Here is a 13121-nt window from a genome sequence, read left to right on the forward strand (position 1 = left end):
ATATATATAATATTATATATATAGATATAATCGTATATATATATATATATTATATAATATATATATATATATATATATATATATATATATATATATATATATATATATATATATATATATATATATTTATATATATATATATATTTATATATATATATATTTATATATATATATATTATATATATATATATATATATATATATATATATATATATATATATATATATATATATATATATATATATATATATATGTATATATGGAATTTCTTCTTATATCGACCGTACTAAACTTATTTGAATTCAAAGGACATCGGGTAGCGGTCCGTGAAAACAAAACAAAGAAATTAGAAAGCTCCTTTTTCTTTAACACTCAATATTTCGTCAATTTATTTGTTGACTTCTTCAGAAGTGAACTAAAATTTAACAACACTTCGAACACTGGAGCGCGAGCATTGAAGATGCCAAGTGAGATTTTGGCGAAACGTCTGCAGGATTCCAGTCGGATGCAAGATTTGCAGGATTCCAGTCGGATGCAGGATTCCAGTCGGAGTTCAACGAGCGAACGGATGATATCCCGGAATATAGTGTCATCACATTTTTCCATCCGTGAATCAATACGTGAGGATATATATATATATATATATATATATATATATATATATATATATATAAATTCAAAGGATATCGGGTAGCGGTCCGGTATATATATATATATATATATATATATATATATATATATATATATATATATATATATATATATATATATATATATATATATATATATATATATATATATATATATATATATATATATATATATATATATATATATATATATATATATATATATATATATATATATATATATATATATATATATTTTTTTTTCTTTCACGTATTGATTCACGGATGGAAAAATGTGATGACACTATATTCCGGGATATCATCCGTTCGCAATGTTGAACTCCGACTGGAATCCTGCAGACGTTTCGCCAAAATCTCACTTGGCATCTTCAGTGCTCGCGCTCCGAAAACACTTCGAACACTGTTCCAGGATTCCAGTCGGAGTTCAACAAGCGAACGGATGATATCCCGGAATATAGTGTCATCATCATATATATATATATATATATATATATATATATATATATATATATATATATATATATATATATATATTTTTAATTGTCCCAAAAAGGTTAATGAAATTTGACACTTGAAGCGCGCTGGTCCATAGTACTCTTCATAATTTTCTGCTTTTGCAAAAACTGTTTAGAATTGACATATCAGTTTTTATTTGCATATAAAATTAGACAAGAGGCAACAAGAGGCCGTGATAAGGGTACACAATGAGGTGACAGACAGAATAAAAATAAAAAGAGGTGTTAGACAGGGATGTGTCTTATCACCATCTCTGTTCAACCTATACTCCGAAGAAATATTTAAGAGAGCACTCCAAGATGAAACAGCTGGAGTAAAGATTAATGGCTTACCCGTTTGTAATATTAGATATGCCGATGACACCGCGCTAATAGCAGAAAATATGGATGATCTACAGAGAATTACGAACAAAATTGTAGAAGTAAGCGAAGAGTTTGGGCTATCACTCAATACAAAGAAAACTAAATTTATGATAATTACAAAAAAATCTATTATAAATACAAACCTTTATATAAAGAATGAACAGATAGAACAAGTAAGGAATTATAATTATCTGGGGACGAACATTAACGAGACAAATGACTATTCCAAAGAAATCAGAATAAGAATAGAAAAGTCCAGAAGTGCTTTTAATAATATGAGGAAATTGTTGTGCAGCAGGGATTTGAGCTTAAGTTTGAGAGTGAGGATGCTTAAATGCTATGTTTTCTCGGTCCTCTTGTATGGCGTGGAGGCCTGGACTTTGAATAAACAATGCCTGAATAAACTAGAAGCTTTTGAGATGTGGACGTACCGAAGAATTTTAAGGATATCCTGGACGGACAGAATGACAAACGAACAAGTACTTGTGAGGATGGACAAGCAACGTGAAATAATGGATACGGTCAAAATAAGAAAATTGCAGTATCTGGGGCATATTACACGCGGAGAAAAATATAAATTGCTACAACTGATTATGCAAGGTAAAATCCAAGGTAAACGGAGTATCGGAAGGAGAAGGATGTCATGGTTGCGTAATCTGAGAGAATGGTTTGGATGTAACTCCAACCAATTGTTTCGTGCTGCAGTCTCAAGGATACGAATTGCATTGATGATTGCCAACCTTCGCAGCGGAGATGGCACGTGAAGAAGAAGAAATAGTAGTTATCGCGATGTCCAATTATTGAGGTTGACGTATCTACACGTTGCTGGCTCGAGTGATACTGCATTTCGCATTCCCACCCGAGCCCGATCAAATTTCAAATCAAATCTAGGACGCGCGAAAATGCAAAAATATTTCAACGGGCGTAACGGTTTTTCAATATTCAGTCCAAATTAAGCGGGCACTCGTGAAAATTCCATGCCCCGGCGGAATGATTGCGCGGCAATTTTCTCAAGAACGGCCGTTCCCCTCGAAACGACCCTGTTAAATTAATTGAATTTTTCGATGGCGCCATTAAAGGGCGAGCGATGGAATTTTTTTGCTGACGATTTGACTATTCAACTCGACCGCAGACACCAGAATCATTCGAGGCGATAATCGGAAACGAAAAATGGAAGTGACTGGCTGGTAATAATTTTGTAAGAGTTTTCTCTGACGACATAAAGTTGACAAACTAGGAAACCATAGACCGCAACCAAAATAAATGTAATGTATTTTACGACAAAAATTAGTTTTTCATAAGAACTTACTTGCTTCCTCTGCATATCAAATTTGGCTTGATGGAGCTGTTTTTTAAAGCCCTACACAGAAATGGACAGTGTTTAAAATATTTGTGCGAGCCATATCTGATGCCAAAAAGGGTATTTTTGTTGGGCCGCAGACAAAAACATTATGCAAAGACTAGGATTCTCCAAACATAATGACCAATGTCGAGAAAAGCGCCTGGGCTCCATTTAAATAAGTAATTATTAAGTTTCTTGGGAACTCTGAGTACAAAAAGTACGAAAGTATTGTTCAAAATATATTACATCACTTTCATCGTCTAGGTTGTAATATGAGTTTGAAAGTGCATGATTTCCTGTTTGAACTATTTTCCTGAAAAGCTTGGAGCAGTTAGCCAAGAACAGGGAGAGAGGTTTCACCAGGATTTTAAGAAAATGGAAGGTGTGACACTTTTAAGCATCTCATAAGGCACCGAAGGCTATACTATTTTCGGTAGAATGTCCACTTGGGCCAATATATTTTTTGTCAGATTACACAGGTCTACAAAATTAACCTTTTTGACAGATGTTTTTATTTTGAAAACTGATTTTATATAATTATTATTAAATATTAAAGAAAAAAAAACGATATTTCTAAAATACTTTATATTTTTATTCAGTAAAAAAGTGGATCCTAGTCAGGAATATTGTTGCAATACACTAACGATCCTTCCTGAGTAAAATATTGATATAACTCTTTTTCGCGATCCTGGTAAAAGCTTGATGTGACGCCAGGTGCCAGTAAATGCTTGTCACGAAGGTGCAAATATCTAATTAAATCATTTAATTCGGTTAAATTTATTTAATTTGGTTAAACACTTCCTGCTCTCTGAAATCTAGTGTGAAATCTGAGTCATCTGGGCCGGAATTAGATTCCTCCGATTAGGATACACAATTTGTTTCTTATTTTTCCTGTTGAATCCTTGAACATTACACTAACAATAATCACTGTGATTCCTAGGCTCTCGCCATATCATAGGAACACCAAAGCTTAAACATTTCTTCCTACCTTTTTTCTAGTTTCTTAATGGTTCAACGCAAAGGAACAAGCAGTATGAGGAGCCCAGGACTTGTTTTGGTCACCAATTTTTACACCAAAATAAACGTGGTATACATTTTTCATAAAAGAAGTTACAGTTTGCCTTTGCTTTACTACCACATAACTATCACAGATATAATAAAACTTATTTGGATTGTTCACACAATGTATTCTTTCCATTTTTATCCGTATATAGTATACTAGAATTACTCAACAACGAAGACAACATCTGCGAACACAGTAGCACGACGACCAAACCAAACTGCGCATAAGCAGGTTACAACGCTGTATTGATGCTTGACCCAACTCTGTTGCTTTGCAGAGAAATCTAATATTATCCAATGTTTCCAAATCTCATTTAATTTCATAAAAATCAATTCATTTCAAAATCATGCCCAACAAAAAATAATATATTTAAAATATAAAGCACGATAAAAAAAAATGACGGAATAGAACAAAAATATGGCGTTTTTTGGAAAAAGGGCCACCAAAAATATACAAATAAGCAAACAGCTTTCAAACATCAAAATCACTGTAGACCCGTGTATTTCAGGTTAACATTTTTTTAACATTTTTTGTCTAAGTATTTTTGGAATAAACAAGTAGATATCTGTCGAGAGAATAGCATTGTTTACTAGCGAAAAGCAAAGTTTAAAGTGTAGTTATGTACTACAGTAGCTGTGAAGGTTATTTCAGATATTTCTTATAACATTTGCATATTTTCTATAGAAAAAACTAAATTTACAGGTAATCCCTTACGGGTTACAGGGTATAATGGTCCCAAGACTAATTCCCACTTTTTTACACTCTGTCTGATTAATTAATGTCATGTCAATATATTTGAACCCCTGATCCTAACGTTTTCGTTACTAGTTTAACTGTACTAGCAATATCATTTTGATGACTTTAGAACTACTTTATTCTTGTTTGAACACATTATTCACGATAGAAATTTATTTTTTTTTACTCCCTACTTTAGTCACGGGTTTCGAAGCGATCGAATGTTTTCGGTAGACCTTAAATACTGATGGTATTTAAACAGGTCATTCAGTAAATATTTTCGTTCTCTTTTGCGAAGGTGTACTCAGGAACTAATGGCTGTGGCAAAAGTATAGTATGCAACTGGTTCAGACACCCGCTTATTAAAAAAGTGTCGTTTACCAAATTTGTTGCATCATATACCATATAGATGTTAATACATTTAGTGGTCGCCCATTCTGAGATTACTTGTAGATTCTGGTTTGTGCATTTGTGCAAAAATTTGTTTGCACAAACCCAGAAAAATTCCCCTATGGAAATGGTCTGAGAAACCTGGATTCAAATTGTGTGGAAGTGCTGGATACAAATATCTTATATTTATTGTTACAAAGTAAGCTCACAGGATTTTTGGAATTGATCGTTATATAGGACCCCATTTTGACTGGAAAGATTTCTTAAGGCCGGAAGATTCAAAAAAAGAATATTTTCTCGAAAGTCCCCTCTGAAAATATCCGCAAAACGTTAAATAAATAACATTATAATAATACCCGATGTAACTAGAACCCCCAAAGCCGGGGCAGAATAATATGGTACAATGGAATCCTCGAATATTGTTTCGAAGCGAGTTAAAGAACCGCAACTAATGGGAGATCCGCACCCCCTCGGGATCCGTGACCGGGTAACGGGGACGTTTCCCGGGGGCACTAAATCATTCGTCGGGTGGCGGTCGCGTTTGACTCTCTCCTGAAGCGCGCCTTATTATAACGCTCCGAAACGCCTGAACGCTTCGATAATTTTCCTGTTCTCCGCGACTAAAGGCGTTAAAAATAACCATCACCGTCGTCGTTACCGACGATGTTTATTCCTCGGGTGGCAATTAAAAGGGCCACAATGAACTCCGTCTTTCGGTTGCCATTAATTTAGAGTCGGCAGGATTGTGCGTTGAATAAATGTGAGCAATTCACCGTAACTGGAGAAGAAGTACAAAGGCACGTTCGCTTGGAAAAACCGCTGGAGGGGGACTACTGGGGTTAGGGGGAGGTGAATTCTCCCCAATCTCTGACATATTGTGGGAAGATAGAAGATGCGAAGTTATGATCATGTGGCAAAGCGATGTATATGAAAATTTTGAATTTAGATTTGACGATATCGAGCTCTGTCAGATTTGGGGTGCAGCCAAATGGAACAATTTGGTATATAAGATAAAAAGACAAGTGATTCCGGGTTCTTTGGATAAGACGATGGTGAAATTACAGGAATCTGTTTGGGGTGCTGTATTAGCTCGAAACTCTCGTGTGTTCGTTCGCTGCTCCTAGCACCAATGTGATGAGACATAATTGACTGAACCCAGCAAGCGACCTTAGTTATATTTTCTGTGTTGGCGAGAGAGGCGCTTGCCATCATGGTATCACTCTCGTGGAGTTAATGTACACCGTGTGACAAATAAGACGACCCACTATACGATTTGGAAACCCATGGGAGATACGAAACAAATTTTCGTACAAAAGTTTCTTGGATTCTCCTGAGGATTTGAAATATAGTTTTGTTGATACAAGGTTTCCCAAAGAGTTCCATCCGACAACAACTTTTGTTATTTTAAATGGAAGACCCTGTACATATCGCCATTTTTCGATTCCTTGGTTTCTTGGTTCTTACACAATTCCTATTCGAATTTTGCTTAGTTTAGGCAGAAATTGAGATATTCCAACGAAAATTTAACCACAGACTAAGGAGATGATGCGAGATGATAAGTTTCACAAATGCTCATCAGCTTATACAGGCTGTCCCAAATAGGTGGTGCCGTTTTGGCGAATTTTATTAACAAAATCTCAAGAGTTTCAAATGGAACACTATATATTTTTATTCAGATATCAATTCTAGGACAAAAAACGGCATTCGACTCCCGTGCTGCTAACTTGGTCTGACACGATAATTTGGTCTCCCGCTAGTCCCATAATCATGCCGATGAGGCATAATACGGTGCGACTATGGTGGAACCAGCGAATGACCATGCCAGTATACCTATGCCGTTTCCATAATTATTAGTATCATTGCATATGCAATTTTTCTAAAGATTTTTGACACGGATGTCAATTCTGGTAGTCATTCAGTGGATGTGTTCGTGTTATTTTGCAAAAAAGTAACCAAGAATGGTAATTGAAAATGTATTAATTAAGGCTAGCGAGCAGAAAATTCACTATTTAAGGATTGTGAATCCAACAGCTCTTGACCTTCCTTTGGTTACCTCGGGTAGCGGGAAACACCTGATCTGCCTCGTCTAACGGTCTGTGGACACCCGTCTGTCCTTCTTTCTTCCAGCATCAACTCTAGATAGTTCGCTTGTCTCCGAACTCCGGGCTGCAACTCTAATAGAACCGGTTTACTCGCAAGTACATAACTGAAAATCTACACACAAAGTTAATACGAAGTAGGTCGTTACTATATTCCTGTACTCTGTGTTTTGTTAATTGTGGTAAATGATTGGAAAGATCATTTGCAGTTATCGCTTGCCAGCGACTAATTTTGCAGCAGTACTAGTGGTGGTGGTGCCTTTCTTGAGAATAAAGTTAAATTCGAGACTTGTCAACAGCATTTGTATGGTTAATTTTATACCCAAGTCTGTGCAATTTTGATGAGGGAAATACAGAGGTAGTTTTCGGCTCCTAAAAGTACAGAGATGTCTTCTTAACCCGTAGCCCAAATCCGAATAACAAGTTTCGTCGTTACTCGTACATTTTCCCAGTTCTATGCAAAATTTAATTTTCAAAGTGTATGTATGCGCGCGCCCCGTATGCAACAACAGATAACGACCGAAATGGAATCACGTCTCCGCGTGTGTATATTCGGTCTATTATTCGTAGACAATGTGTATTGATCAAATAATGTGCCCTGCAGAGTCGTGCGGCGTAAAGACAATGTGCCCACACGCTCTCTGGCAGTGTTCGACGTGCTATCTTATCTTTGATCGGTCACCGCTTTTATCAGGCCTCCCATCTCCGCATGGATACGCGTAATGCCGGATGTTCGGCACATTATTTCAACTATCATTGGCGGTGTTAATTGCTGCCGCTGGATTTGCCCCTCCAGTTTAATCCAATCGACCGTCACGTTAGATACCATTAACGTATATTAGGTACCGTTAAATATTTAGGATGATTTCTCAAAAATTGCTATTATTAATGATGATAATTATTATTATAATAATTATTATTATTATTGGTATTATTATTATTATAGTATTATTATTAATTCACAAGTTGCGTCGGTTTCTCTCCGAGATTAACCCTATCCAACGTTTTAGTCATGGGCCAAAACTCTTCTGTCCAAGGGTATTGGAAATCAAAACTATTTGCCTGTTTCTTCTCTCAAGTATGTAGTGGTGTGTTGTGGTGAGTTGCTTGTTCCATTTCCACATCCCAATAGATTTTTATATTTTCGTTTTCTATTACAACGTTAATTGAATATTTATAATACCGTGTTGCAGTGTTGTTATGTGCTGAATAGATTCATGTGTTATTCCATGCATCCAATAACAGTTCTCAGGTAGGTTCTTTTTATCATCAATATTTGACGCTGCATCTCCTGGATAAATCGCTCCTTTTCAGATGACAGAGTTCCTTTGATAAGGACCATCAGTTCGATTTTCAATTTTTTTCATTGTTTCCATTTTTTTCTATTCTAATTCAAATGTTTGAAAGTTCCTTTTTCTTCCAGGTGGCGTTAGAATAATCGATTTAATCTGCTACCATCGTTCTATACAAGCTGGCGGTGTAACTGATAAAGTAAGTATACAGTTTCCTCATTTAAGTTGCACGCTAGATTCCCAGCTTTACTAATCCTCTTTCTTCTTTGGGTTTAGGCAGATTGAACCGATGATGATGGGTGGTGAGACCGGTACTTAGTAAATTTTTTCGATTCAACGCCTGCAGATATATTTACATCCAATTTAACATTCCAAACGTATGAGTCACTCGCGGTGCTCCCAGGAATTTATAGCATTTTGGGCCCCTGTATACAGGAAAATTTTTAGGATTGCGTATACTGTTCTCATAATATTTTTTCGCCTTTCTGGTCAAACACCAGTACCTGCTTTATTACGAAATATTTATATCTTTCCTGCAAGTGGGTACTGAAAATTATTATTATTACTAAAATATTAAAATTTTAAAATAAAATAGTGTGCACAATATGCCCAACTTCAAATTTTCAACTAAAAATTTACAAAATATTTCTGCATCACCGCGTTATATGAACATAGCTAATGTTTTAAAAGGTTGTAAAAGGAAAACAGGACTTTAATCGCTTGGACTATGTCCAGAAATTAGTATACATCTTGGTAGCTGTTTGTCCGCTGCTTTTTCTACCCTTCCAGTAAGATATTTCCATTTTCCTGCTCTTTGCTTTTTTCAATTTTTTTCCCAGTACCATAAAAGCTGGTAAGCTTGAAATGTATTGTGCATATTGAAATTCAAAACAAAAATATTCCTAAACTATAATATTGACGTGCAATCACAGACCCAACCACAAGTATAGCATTTACACTAAAGTCGTATTCTTTATTAAAAGTTAAAATGTAACGAGAATAAGTCAAAAAAATACATTTATAATTTAATATGAACATAACGACAGTGTAAAGAATTATGACTATGACTATTTAAGTTAAGTTCAAATTGGAAATTACCGCGGAAATTACCTCTTCGAATGTGAAAGGATTTTTTTTGTACCAGATCCAAAATTTATTCAAATCTCCCTATAACAAAATACTGCTATTTAATTATTTTGACGGCTCTTATGTCTAGTAAAAGTGAGCAGCATAATAGAACTAAAAATTTAAAACTAGCCAAAACATGTTTCATATCTTCAAAATCTGTTGAAAGGTAATATCGACAAACAATTCGAGTAAGATATTTCCATTTTCCTGCTCTCTGCTTTTTCATTTTTTTCTCTGTCCATAAAATTGTGTTTCTTGTAAGCTTGAAATGTACTGTGCATAATGAAATTTAAAACAAAAGGATTTCTAAAAAATATAATATTGACGTACAATCACAGATTCCACCACAAGTATAGCATTTACACTAAAGTCGTCTTATTCTTTATTAAAAGTTAAAATGTAACAAGAATAAGTCAAAAAAATGCAGTGATAATTTAATATGAACATTAACAACAGTGTAAAGAATTGTCATATAAATATATACAGAGTTGTTCCTTTAAGTTAAGTTCAAATTGCAAACTACCCCGGAAAGGTATTAGAAAAGATCGATGGAAACACATCTTTGAAAGTGAAAGGATATTTTTTGTATCAGATGAACAATTATTTATTAACTATTTTGACCGGTCTTATGTCTTGTAAATGTGAGAACCAAAACTTTCCACTAATCCTTTGAAGACAAATATTTGACAATTTTTACATATTGTTTATGGTACAAATCTGATACTGCAGGCAAATTTGGTAGTCCATAGGCAAATTTGAAATCAAGCACTCCAAAATATACTTATATATGGTTTACTGTTATACTAATAAACCATATGCTTGGGTCATCGTAAATATTTATCACAAAACCGAGATTAATAATGATGCAGGCAGACGACCTTGTAGCAAAATATTTTCGCAACCCCCGGAACAAGGGACCGGACGGAACGGTCAGCCTTCGGGCTCATATCCCGTATCCCTGACGATGCCGAATCGAGCCCGATGATTCCCGGTTACGTACTAATGGACCAGTTACTTAATGACGAACCTGTGTCCACGGTAATACGGGAACGTCCTGGAAAATACGGGCTACCTCCGGTCCGAAAACAGCATTTATGGATTAATAGGACTCGATAAACACGGGAACTCACTCGAGGAAGGGGTGGTTTCCTTAGAGGTAATGCTGATATTAATTGTACCGCTGGCGATGGCGGAACAAAACTTTAGCGGCGAAACCGAGCGCGGCTACCCAGTAATTTCATTTTGAAGAGTTGACCGATATAATTATCCACGGCCTTTACTTTATCATAACTATCATTACGTTAGTGAAAACACGAAATTATAAAGTGAACAAAGTGGTGTCCGTTGACTGCCTAATTATGTTCGAAAAGCCTCTTAGGGTCTGCAATTAATGTGATCGCTCACCTTTCCCACTAAGTGCGTAATGATACGATCGGCCGTTAACAAGGGTGAGTTTCTAGAATTAGTTCATTCTGACGAGTTAAATGATTTTTTGAAATGGTGGCGTTTGGTTCAAACGTGATTTTAATAAGAACGTTTTTAACTCAACTTGGTAAGAATATTTTCAATGTTTTGAAAAGTGATGGTTTATATAAAGGTGTAATCGAAGCCAATTTAATACGTATAAAACTGAACTCCATCTATCTATATCAACATTAGTACTCGCAAAAAAACAATGGACAATTTTTGTTATGACTATCACTGAACGGATATTGAATAACAAATAACTCTTCAAACAAAATCCACAAAATTTTCTGAATGTGGCATAACGCGATCTCAGTTTTTCTTATTTTCCTACGCGCTCTCTGTGTTATTCAAATCATGATTAGTTTTGGAAATCACTTTTTCGGGTTTTATATTAATATTTAATTTATTTATTGCAAATGTCTCTACACTTTTTGTCATAAGTATTGCCGTGATATCAAAAATTGAAAAAATTGCTTTGTTCATAATATGCGCACTTTTCCCCGTTAGGTCTTTTCGACCATCTATTGTGATCCTATTGGATTCAAAAATATTTTATGAAATACAAAGAGGGAGTATTGAAAATGAAAATCTGTGTAAATTATGTAATTTATAAATGACAAAATAATTCGGAAAAATTATTTGTTGGATTCATTATAATCCAATGGAACTTCTAGTGTACTGTCATAGTTTTCATTTTCAGTTAGGTGCAAACAGTCCCAATATGGAGGCGGCAAATACGATATTACTTTTTCTATTATAATTTTTTCGACACTGCACATTTTTACAGATGTCTGACCTTTCATATAATTCATATCACCTCTTTTAATGCTTTCATGTTGCGATCAACAGTAACAACTCCACTTTCAGTCAAAGGTTGGACTACAAATAAAGCAGAATTTGCTATAAAATTTCAACGATAGCCACGAGTTGTTACTACGAAGGAATGCTTAGGAATAACAGTATTTTGTTGAGTATGAGCTGGTCATCGCCATGCTGACAATTGAAAGGAACACAGATATTACTGCGACTAAATAAAAATACGGGCGGAGTTTCTGATATTAATTGATATTGCAAGAATTATATAATTTGTATGTATAGCATTATATTTTTACTTATATAACTAGTCAAAAATGTATATAAAAGTACATTAACGTGCATATTACGAATAAAATATTTTTTCAATTCTTTAAACCGCCAGATCACGGAAATGACAATACTTATGACCCAAAGTATAGAAACATTTTTTCTAGAGAATCCGATGATCTTCGTCTGAACTATCATGAAAAACCTATTTTTGCAAACTTTCACCATCAACAAAATTTTTTACACAAAGGGGTATGATAAGATTTTGAACATTTATACCATTTTTTAGCTCTACGGGAATTTTTGTAACCTTACTTCAATTTTAATTGTTAATTAATAAGAAAGCACTATTTTCAAAACTTTTTCTCTTTATCTCTCTCTCTTTCTTTCTTTCTTTCTTATGTGTCTCTTTCTTCGAATATCGAATACCTTGTAGATGAAATATGTTTATTAGGAGAGTGGTCCACCTTGTACATACCTTACTTTTTTATCTACTAACAGTTACAAAAAAGCAATAAGTTTGGTGGGACAACGGTCTCTGTCAGTAATAAAAAATGTGAGAACTTGAATTTATTATAAGCGTCTTTATGAAAATATTCCGATTGCGACGACTCTCCGGGGTAATTCTGCTAATTGGAAGCGGGACAAAAACGACCATCGTCTACCGGATCATAAAATCCCATTTAATTTCCTATTAAAATCGTCTTTCGTTTCCCTATCTGGCCGGTATCAAAGCCGGCTGCCATTACTGATATTAAATTAAAACTTGTCGATATTCCACGAATCTCTGAGCTTGCTTGCGGATTAAGTGCCTCTGAAAACTATTATTATACAGCGAACCATTTGAAAATGTACTTTGAGCGAGAGGCGCAGACAATTTCCGCCATGCGTGAACGTGCAGTCCGGGTAAAATTAAATTTCAATATTGATCCCTTAAGATCGATGGAATGGGATGAGGATTAATTTTCATAACAAGCTTTTGTCTGCAATAAGA

The sequence above is a fragment of the Cylas formicarius genome, unplaced genomic scaffold (genome assembly GCF_029955315.1).
Source record: "Cylas formicarius isolate icCylForm1 unplaced genomic scaffold, icCylForm1.1 PGA_scaffold_4__25_contigs__length_36172078, whole genome shotgun sequence".
NCBI classification, from domain to species: domain Eukaryota; kingdom Metazoa; phylum Arthropoda; class Insecta; order Coleoptera; family Brentidae; genus Cylas; species Cylas formicarius.